This window comes from Microtus ochrogaster, chromosome 10 (assembly GCF_000317375.1).
Source record: "Microtus ochrogaster isolate Prairie Vole_2 chromosome 10, MicOch1.0, whole genome shotgun sequence".
NCBI lineage: Eukaryota > Metazoa > Chordata > Mammalia > Rodentia > Cricetidae > Microtus > Microtus ochrogaster.
The window spans coordinates 83,642,405-83,651,404 of NC_022016.1; the positions used below are offsets into that span (position 1 = coordinate 83,642,405).

General features: G+C 45.8%; 1 protein-coding gene across 11 annotated transcripts in view; it reads left to right on the forward strand.

Annotated features, from left to right (window-relative positions):
• Window positions 1-1,116: 1,116 nt before the first annotated feature.
• Kif1b (kinesin family member 1B) overlaps window positions 1,117-9,000 on the forward strand; it is a 144,018-nt gene continuing 136,134 nt past the window's right edge. For 10 of the 11 annotated variants that reach the window (XM_005353694.3, XM_005353693.3, XM_005353702.3 and 7 more), the window contains exon 1: window positions 1,135-1,393. The gene's annotated coding sequence lies outside the window, so the exon portion shown is untranslated. Of the gene's footprint in view, window positions 1,394-9,000 lie in introns of all 11 variants that reach the window. The other variant, XM_005353703.3, reaches the window with a different exon arrangement.

Below are 9,000 nucleotides of genomic sequence, written 5' to 3' on the forward strand. Positions count from 1 at the left end.
CAAACGAATAAATACAATGAGAACTGTCCAATAAATATGGAATTACTGGGTCATGGCGATTTTCCAGAACCGTTAGTTTAGAAAGTTAATTTTCATGTTTTAGTGTGTAGGCCTTTCTCTACCCAAAAAGGCTGTATTAAAGTCAGGAAGGAGAAAAAAATCCTACTTTCAATTTCTGCTAGTAAGTCCAAAAGATGTTACTCAACCTTCAAAGGAAGTGTGATTGGCAGGTTGTCATTGTAATTTTTTTTTTTAAGTACTGAATTGAGCTGCTCATGAACGGCTGTGGGGCTTTTCCTTTGAGCTAAATCTGATTTTTTTTTTCAAAAAAAAAAAAAAAAAAACATGGCTCGTAGAGCTTTTGTGTTCTGAGTTCTGGAACCCCCTTTAGGGGCTTCTCTCCCGGGCCGCTCACCCCATTCACGGGGCGCCACACAAAGCGTTTTGTTCCCTCGGCTCACACCAGCGCGCCGTCTCCCAAGGAAACGCTGAATGCCCACAAAGTCATGCTTTCCCATTACTCATTCCTCCTTTTCTCCCAAGGTGGCGTGTGGGAGGTGTTGTGCTGGGGTTCGACAAGAATAGGCCAGGAAGCTTTCTGCTGGATACACTCCTGCCTGCGCGTGCTTCCCTTCCCACCGCGCCGGGCTCGGCGGCTTCACCCGTGTGAGCTGTTTTCCAAACGGACAATGACTCCACACTCGGCCGCTCCCACAGAATCCCAGCCCTCGGATGGCAGCTGGACCGTCCAGTCCTGCCCGGTCACTCAGCCAATCTTTTGTCCCTTTACGAAGCGGGTCATCCGGCCACACAGGCGCGGCAGCTACGCGTGAACACCCTTGGGGGGTCACCGGCTTCGCCCACCCGACACGCCCGCACCCGCATCGGAGCCTGGGTCAGCAGGGGGCGCGCGAGGGTCTCCGTCGCTCCGCTAGCCTCTCCCGCCCCTTCTGACGGACTCGCCTCCCTATTGGTCTCCGTCTCCCGATCTTCCTCTCGATTGGTCACCTTTCGCGTCGGTCTCGGTTGCTGGGCGGGCCGAAGTGACGCGCGGCGCTCTAGCTCGGGGCGGTGTCCCGCGCCGGCGGCTTCGGGCGGAGTTTTGGCGAGCGGCGACGCGGTGTAGTCAGACGGCCGTGGTACCGGGAGGCGACAGCTCGCGTCCGAGCTTTCCCCTGCTCCCTTGCTGCAGCCACCGCCGCGCCCCTGCCTCCCGCCAACCCTCGATGCAGACCTGGGCGGCTGCGTGATGGGGTTGCGGAGCGGCGCCCTGCGGCTCCCGGCGGCCGCTGCTCTCTCTCAGCTGCGTCGGTGCCCGGCCTCCCGCGCCCCTGCGCGCCCTGGCGTCTTCTGACTTCGGCCGGCTCGCCCGTCGGTCCGCAGCGCCGCTGAGGTGAGGAGGCTGAGCTGAGAGGCGGAGCTGGGGCGGCTGAGGGGAGGTGGGCGGTGGTGCGGCGGCGGCCGGTCGGGAGGGCCGCTCCCGCGGGACACACTTCGGGCTGGGGTCGGGCCTGGGGCGGGCGAAGCGAGGAAGCGGGGCGACCTACCGGAGCAGCGGGTCCGCGCTGAGGAGCCTCGCCCTCGGTGGAGAGCCTAGGCTGGCCGATCGCGAGCTCCGGGCTTTGGTCCAGCGGCCTGCGGGTCCTCCGCAGTGCCCTGCACCGGCCCTCCGCTTCCCCCGGGCTGCCAGGCCCCGCTCTGTCCTCGGACCAGCAGAGCCGTCGCTGTCCCGCCGCGGTATCTGCGCACAGTGCAGCTCTGAGGGAGCCGGCCCTGCCCGGCTTGAGGCTAGCTCACCCTCTCATCCCCATTGTGGTTGGCATCAGGGTTCCGACTGGGAATGTGGCAATGCCCCTGTGCCCGATGCAGGTAGGAAAGGGCATCCGGTGGTGCGGAGGGCTCAAGGGCTGGACGGAGGAAGGATGCAAAGGGAGGGGGGCTTGTTGGATGCTGGCCAGCTGGGAGGAAGGCTGGTGTGGGCTCGACGTTCAGCCGACCAGGATTACTCTGGCAGCCATATTGGGAGGATGATCTGACAAATCGTTTAGGAGCCAAGTCCGGTTGCTGGAAGGCACCGAGTGACAGCCCTGGCAGCTTTCAGGGTGACTAGCCGCACCAGAAGCCAAGTTGTGGGGGTTGGGAGGCCGCTCGGAGCAAGCGAGTCATTGTTCAGGCAACGCAAACCCTCGCAGACTCTGAAAGCAAAACTGAGCGCCCAAATCACCCTTTCTCTTTGGTGAATTGCTACAGAAGCCTTTAGGGTAAACTGGCTAGGAGAGTCCATTCTTGTTGGGTGGGACTTTGGGATTCTGTCCTTATCACCACTGTCCATTGCTGCCTTGGCCCTCGAAGGCCTGTTGATGCCCATCCTCCTGCGAAGGCCACTTTACCACGTTGGAGACTCTCAGCATATTGCATTGCGTGGATAGATTTGCACAGTAGCCCAGCAGAGATTAGGTAAACTGGAATGTTCTGATAGCAGAGAAGACTTGCATGCGGCTTGTCATGGCTGTGGAATCTGGAGGTAGCCTAAATTAGATTGTCAACAGATCTCTTGCTTATGCAGCTCTCACTGTTCCAAGCAGCTGTTCTGGCAGCACTGAGCACGCTGCTTTGTGTCGTTGTGTGCCTTTCCTAACCTGGAGAGAGCGGTGATAGGGTTTGTAGAACAGTTAAAAAGCCACATTACGGTGGATATTCCATTCGAAGGCTGTGCATTTGGCTTAGTCATAACATTTTAGCTTGTGTTTTCACTTGAGAAGTGTGGTAGCGCTTTCTAATTTTGTTGGTATTGATTATGAAGTCATTGAAGTTGTTAATGTTCTATTTGAGGATGGATTATGAAGATTACTCATCTTGGTATTAAAGTAGATCTAGAAATGATCAATAACTGGGTGAGTTATATATTTACAGGCTCACTCAATAACAGAGTGAGCCTGTAAATGTGGTTTCCTCTATTTTGAACATGCACAGGACTTGGGGAGATGGCATGACTCCTACCTTCCTTATGCTCTTCAATTTAAACTTTATTTATTATATATGTATATTTTGTCTTTGGCAATGGGTGGGGGCTGGGGAGCCAGCTCAGGTCTTAGGTATGGTAGATAAGCTGTCTCCTACTGAGCTATACTTCCACCCTTCATACTCCATTTTTTTAGTGCATAAATTCTTTGTTTATTTTTTTCTGTTTTTTCTCTTCTTGAGAATGACTACTAAAAAAGTTCCAATGTTTTTCTAAGAGAAGTCAACACTTTATTTTTTGTAATTTTTATCATTAAGCAATCTCTTTAACCTTCAACAGATACTAGGTTTTTTTTTTGTTTTGATTTATTGTATGTGTATGAGTGTTTTACTTGCATGTGTGTATGTGTACCATGTGTGTGCCTAGTGCATTCTGAGGACAGACAAGGAGGTTGGATCCCATGGGCCTGGAGTGACAGGTGGTTGTGAGTCACCACATGGGTGCTGGGAATCCATGGGTCCTCCTCAAGAGTTTTTAGCTGTTTAGCTATCTCTCTAGCCTGAAGTCAGTGGTTTTTCCTGTACATTAATAGTCAAGAAATAGAGAGTGTCTGTTTTATGATTCCATGTCAGAAATAAGAAGTAGTTGTAAGTATATGTTAAGAACTGTGATTAAAGCCGGGCGATGGTGGCGCACACCTTTAATCCCAGCGCTTGGGAGGCAGAGGTAGGCGGATCTCTGTGAGTTCGAGACCAGCCTGGTCTACAGAGCTAGTTCCAAAGCCACAGAGAAACCCTGTCTCGAAAAACCAAAAAAAAAAAAAAAAAAAAAAAAAAAAGAACTGTGATTAATTTAAGCATTTGATAAAATCAGACCTGATTGTGAGTCTGAAGTAGAGGAAAGATTTCTTAAGTCTGTATAGGTCTTAACTGTTGAATATCTTTCTGGAATTTATCCAATTAAGTACAATTTCTAAGGCATAGGTCAGACTGTTTTTCATTTCAAGACCAGATATGAATGCAGTTTTTTTTTTCTACTAAATTTGTGCAGGGAACAAATTATTGCCCAAGAAAAGTCTGCTAGCAGTTTCCCAGGCCAAAGCTTTCTAACCTACTTTTTCAGTTTGGGTCTTGTTCTAGGTACAGAATAGAGGCAGCAGTGGGTCCTTGCTGCCTTGTTTGCAAAGCCCTTTCCAGGCTTTTTCTGATCACTGTGATCAGCCTTTCCCAGGAGGAAGCATACCCCTGCGGTCTAGTACACCGACATGATATGGTTTCATGGTGTCCTGAAGTTAAAGATGTATCCTTCCTATTCCACCAAGTTCCCTTTGAAGGGGTCTTGTTTGAGCAGAGTCTAGTAAACTTGTGGACTCCCTAAGAGAGAGAATAAGTATGGACACTTCTAGAACCTTTATTTTGGTGAAGGATAGAAGACATCAAACAGATTTTTTGTGATAGGAAAATCTTATGATTTGGATTTTTCTTTTTCTCTTTTGGTTAACAACTCGGTGATTAATTCTTTCTCATAGTCATTAGGAGATAATCCAGCCCCAATAGGGATTCAGGCCTTTATCCTAAAAGAATGTCAACTCTACCATCTGTACTCAGACTCCAACTCTCTTTATTCTAGTGCAGTTGGTGTGCTGCTGCTTGTGCTATGGAAGCTCCTGTGGTTTCCAGCTAGCCTTTTTTCTCCTTCTCATGCTGTGTAGTATTAGTGATTTTGCAATTGTTTGAGACTGCATATGTGTTTTAAGTTAAAAGACTGAAAATACCTGTTGGATACAAAACCTTTGTTTGGTTGGGGGAGCAGAGGACTGAACCCAGAGCCTAGAAGTTGTTAGGCAAGTGTTCTACCGCTCAGCTAAATCTCCAGCCCCAACTATCACATTGTTTACAACAAAGCTTGTCATTCAGTTATGTAGTTTTCTGCCATTTCCACCTTTGGTAACTTGGGCCCTTTGGCCTAGTTTTCCCTTCCATTTAAATTGTATTTTGTTGTTATTTTTTTGTTCCTAAAGATTGTACCCTGGGCCTTGCACATGCTGGGCCAGGGACTCTTAATACGAGCTGAGATTCTAGCCTCATACAGATTTCTCACATCATCTTGGCAGTTGTCTGCAGCTGTATAAATAAATAGTAGTTATAGAAGCAAGAATGATAAAGTATAGTACTCATTTTGAGCACTTTCTATATGCCAGACCCTCTTGTAAGCACATTTATTAATTTAATTCATAGGCAACCATGCCAAGAAGATACTGTTATTGTCCCATTTCTCAGTGAAGAAACTTAAACATGCTAAATGACTTCTCTACCATCACTAGCTCTAACTGAGTTATCCTTGTGCTGAACTTCCTAAGAGACACCCATCCCTTCAAATTCTTCACTTCTGCTCAAACACCGCCTTGGCTCTTTTCTAGTTAGTGAAGTTCTGTGCGGCATCTTTTTCTTTTTCTTTTTCTTTTTTTTTTTGGTTTTTCGAGACAGGGTTTCTCTGTGGTTTTGGAGCCTGTCCTGGAACTAGCTCTTGTAGACCAGGCTGGTCTCGAACTCACAGAGATCCGCCTGCCTCTGCCTCCCGAGTGCTGGGATTAAAGGCGTGTGCCACCACCGCCCGGCTATCTTTTTCTTTTTTTAAGTAATTTATTTATCTTACATACATTCGTATTTTGCCTGCATGTATCTCTGTGTGAGGGTGTCAGATCTTGGAGTTACAGACAGTTGTTAGCTGCCATGTGGGTGCTGGGAATTGAACCCAGGTCCTCTGGAAGAGCAGTCCGTGCTCTTAACCACTGAGCCATCTCTCCAGCCCCTGTGCCGCATCTTTTAACATGTCATTGCTTTCAGGTCTCACCCCGATAATTTAGAGCCCCCTTTTCTGTAGTCTCTGCTTGTGTGTTCCATGTTAGGTCTCCGAGGCTCTTAGTTTCTTCTTCTCCCGTACTGTCATGGCTGGCGTTTATTGCTCCAGCTCTTCTTACAATATCACCATTGGCTGTTTTAAATCCTTTGCTCCTCTGAAGGTCAGCTTGAGTCATTCCTGCATCCATACCTTCTGTTCTTACTCTGGTTTCATGGAGAAGCTTCACAGGGCTGGGGATTAGTGCTACCATCCATATCGAGTCCCTCAGTTCTTTGATGTTTGCTGAAACAGGTCTGCTTGGTGTCCTCTCAGGATGTCCACAGTGGCTAAAGTCTCCCACTGCCTCTGCTTAGCAGAATACATATTTACTACCTCGTAGGGAAAAGGCACGAACTCCTTCAGTCTCCCCTTCCTCTTCTGACAATCCTCCCTGCCCTCCTCCTCTCCTCCAGCCTGAGAAAGGTTATCTTCCCCCAACTGCAGCTAATCCCTTGGCATGTGCTCTGTGTATCACTGGCTCCTAATCTTTTGGGATTTGTTTCACTGATTGCTTTTATTTCTCCTTTGCTGACTTTCCCCCACTGTTCCTTGAACATTCCTGGTGAGTTCTACCTTGGGACTCACGCTCTGTCTTTACCCTGGATTGCTCTCTCTCTAATCTGCTTGGCTAACTCTTTCACCTCTTTTAGATTTTCACTTAGATCTCAGCACTTCACCAAAGCCTCCCCGACTTAGCTACACACAGCACGTCTCCTTCTTGACTTGACTTCCCTGCCTTCAGTGACATTCACAGTAGCTCATCACTTTTAATGCCTCTTTCCCACTAGAATGGGAGTGCCTCCAAGACAGGGATTCCCTATATGTATGCAATGTATTGATTCAACATGCAAAAGTGCGAGTCTTTTCTATTAAAAAAATTAAGCGATAAGGAGAGAAAGATTTCGTCTTCATTCCTGTTCCCTTTCTCTTGTTTATCACAGTCAGTTATGATGGCATTTTCTCTTTTTGCCACCCCAGCATGAGTGGTTCTAGATCCTAGGGAATCTAGATATATATTGGACACTGTTCTTGTTCAGGGTTCCAGCCTTTATTGCTAGGTGAAGGTGGGATGGCATGCACGTTTTATGTCATCATTCTAGAAGTATTGCTCACTTAAGTTGCTCTGCTCTTCAACTTTTGTCTTCTTTTGTTTTGTGGTGTTGGTGTCACCTACTGGGTCCCCTGCATTTCTGTCCATTTACACAGTTATCAAGTTCATTGCACACAAAGTTTTGTATAACTTTTAAAGGCTTGCTTTGTTGTTTGATTTTGAGAACTAGCACTTGGACCACATAACTACGTATCCCAGTTAAAATACAATTTTGTTTACTTATAATTTGTAATATGAGGGTTTGGGAGATGGCTCAGTAGTTAACAGCACTGTTTGCTTTTCCAGAGGACCTGGGTTCAATTCCCAGCACCCACATGGCAGCTCACAACTGTCTGTAACTCCAGTTCCAGGGAATTTGACACCCTCATAAGACATACATTCAGGCAAAAACACGAATAAACATGAAATAAAAATAAATAATTAAAAAAAGATTTCTTTAAAAAATTTGTAATATGAATTGCCTTTGGAAAGTATTTGAGCAAATTACTATAAACTCCACATATATGATAAAATTGTTAAAATAAGTAAGCAAAAATCTGTGTACTGAGAGTTAACTAAAATATAGCTTGCCTGACTAATGTGGTTTATTTTAGTTTTGAAACATTTAGAAATCAAAGCAAAAAGGAAAATATTAATCATAGGGTTTTTAATCTGGCAAAAAAAAATGTTAATGGTTTGTCAAGAGACACTTTTTCCGATGCTAAATTCTGAAGCGGATCAGGTGTGGAAGGCATGCCTATAAAGCCAGCAGCACTCGGTCGACTGCGGCAGGAGGAGGTGAGCCTGGTCCTCAACCTCCATTAAGGCTGCAGCCCTCTAATTCAGTTCCTCTTGTTGTGGTGACCCCAACCATAAAAATATTTTTGTTGCTACTTCATAATTGTAATGTTGCTACTGTTATGAATTGTAATGCAAGTATCTGTGTTTTCTGATGGTCTTAGATGACCCCACCAAAGAGGTTGAGACCTACAGGTTGAGAACCACTTGTCTAATTGAAAGGTCGTTCTGTACAAAGAGGATCTCTGTGATTTCAAGGCCAGTCTGGTTAACTTAGTGAATTCCAGGACGGCCAGGGCTGCTTAGTGAGACCATGTCTCGAAAAAACAAAAACAAGCAAATAAACAAAAGATCCCTTTGACAAACTAATCCACAGGCTGGCAAGATAGCTCAGTTGGTAAAGGTACTTGCCACTAACCTGAGTTTGATTCCCAGCATTCACTTAAACAAGTTTTCCTCTGACCACCACACTGCTGTGTGTGTGCATAGACACACACACACACACACACACACACACACACACACACACACACACTCACACATAGATGGAAATTGCTTTCAAAAAAATCCAAATCCACTTGTTTTCCAAGCTGGAAATATAGTATACCTGAATTTTTTTCAGTGAAAAATATAACTGGTGTGGTTTAAATGTACAATTTTATATACAGATTAGTGAAAATCAGCCCAAAACTCATGGTTCTATGTTGGGGAAAGCCTGAAGTACTTGTATTTTGTGTTTTCATCTAAAAGAAAACATATTAAATTCACATCAGTTTTATCATGTGATACTTTGTTGCACATGGAAAAGTTGGCCCTTCCTTCTTGCCTCCAAAAGTGAGTTATCACCCAGGTATGTAGGTGTGGTGAGAAGCTGATTTCAGAAATAAATATTAATACATTTGAATTGTCTTTTGTTTAAAATTAGCCATTTTTGTATCATATTAAGCTGAACTCGTTTTCTGCTGGACAGATTCAGGAATAGTCACCGTTTATTTTGATCATAGGAGAATGTTAGTGGAATGTTGGAGTCTGAGTGGCAGAGTTTCACATTGCCTCTTTCCTCTAAAAATCTCTAGAATATGGTTAGTCGTGAAAGCTAGGTCACTTCTGGATAGATTTAATATTAACTAATCAAATCCTGGCTCTTTGAGAAAATCTATTCTGACTTCCATTTAGAATAGTTTATTTCAAGCTGATGAACCATAGGGACTATTGTTCTCTAGTCCCTGGGTGCCTCCCCCAAACTTCC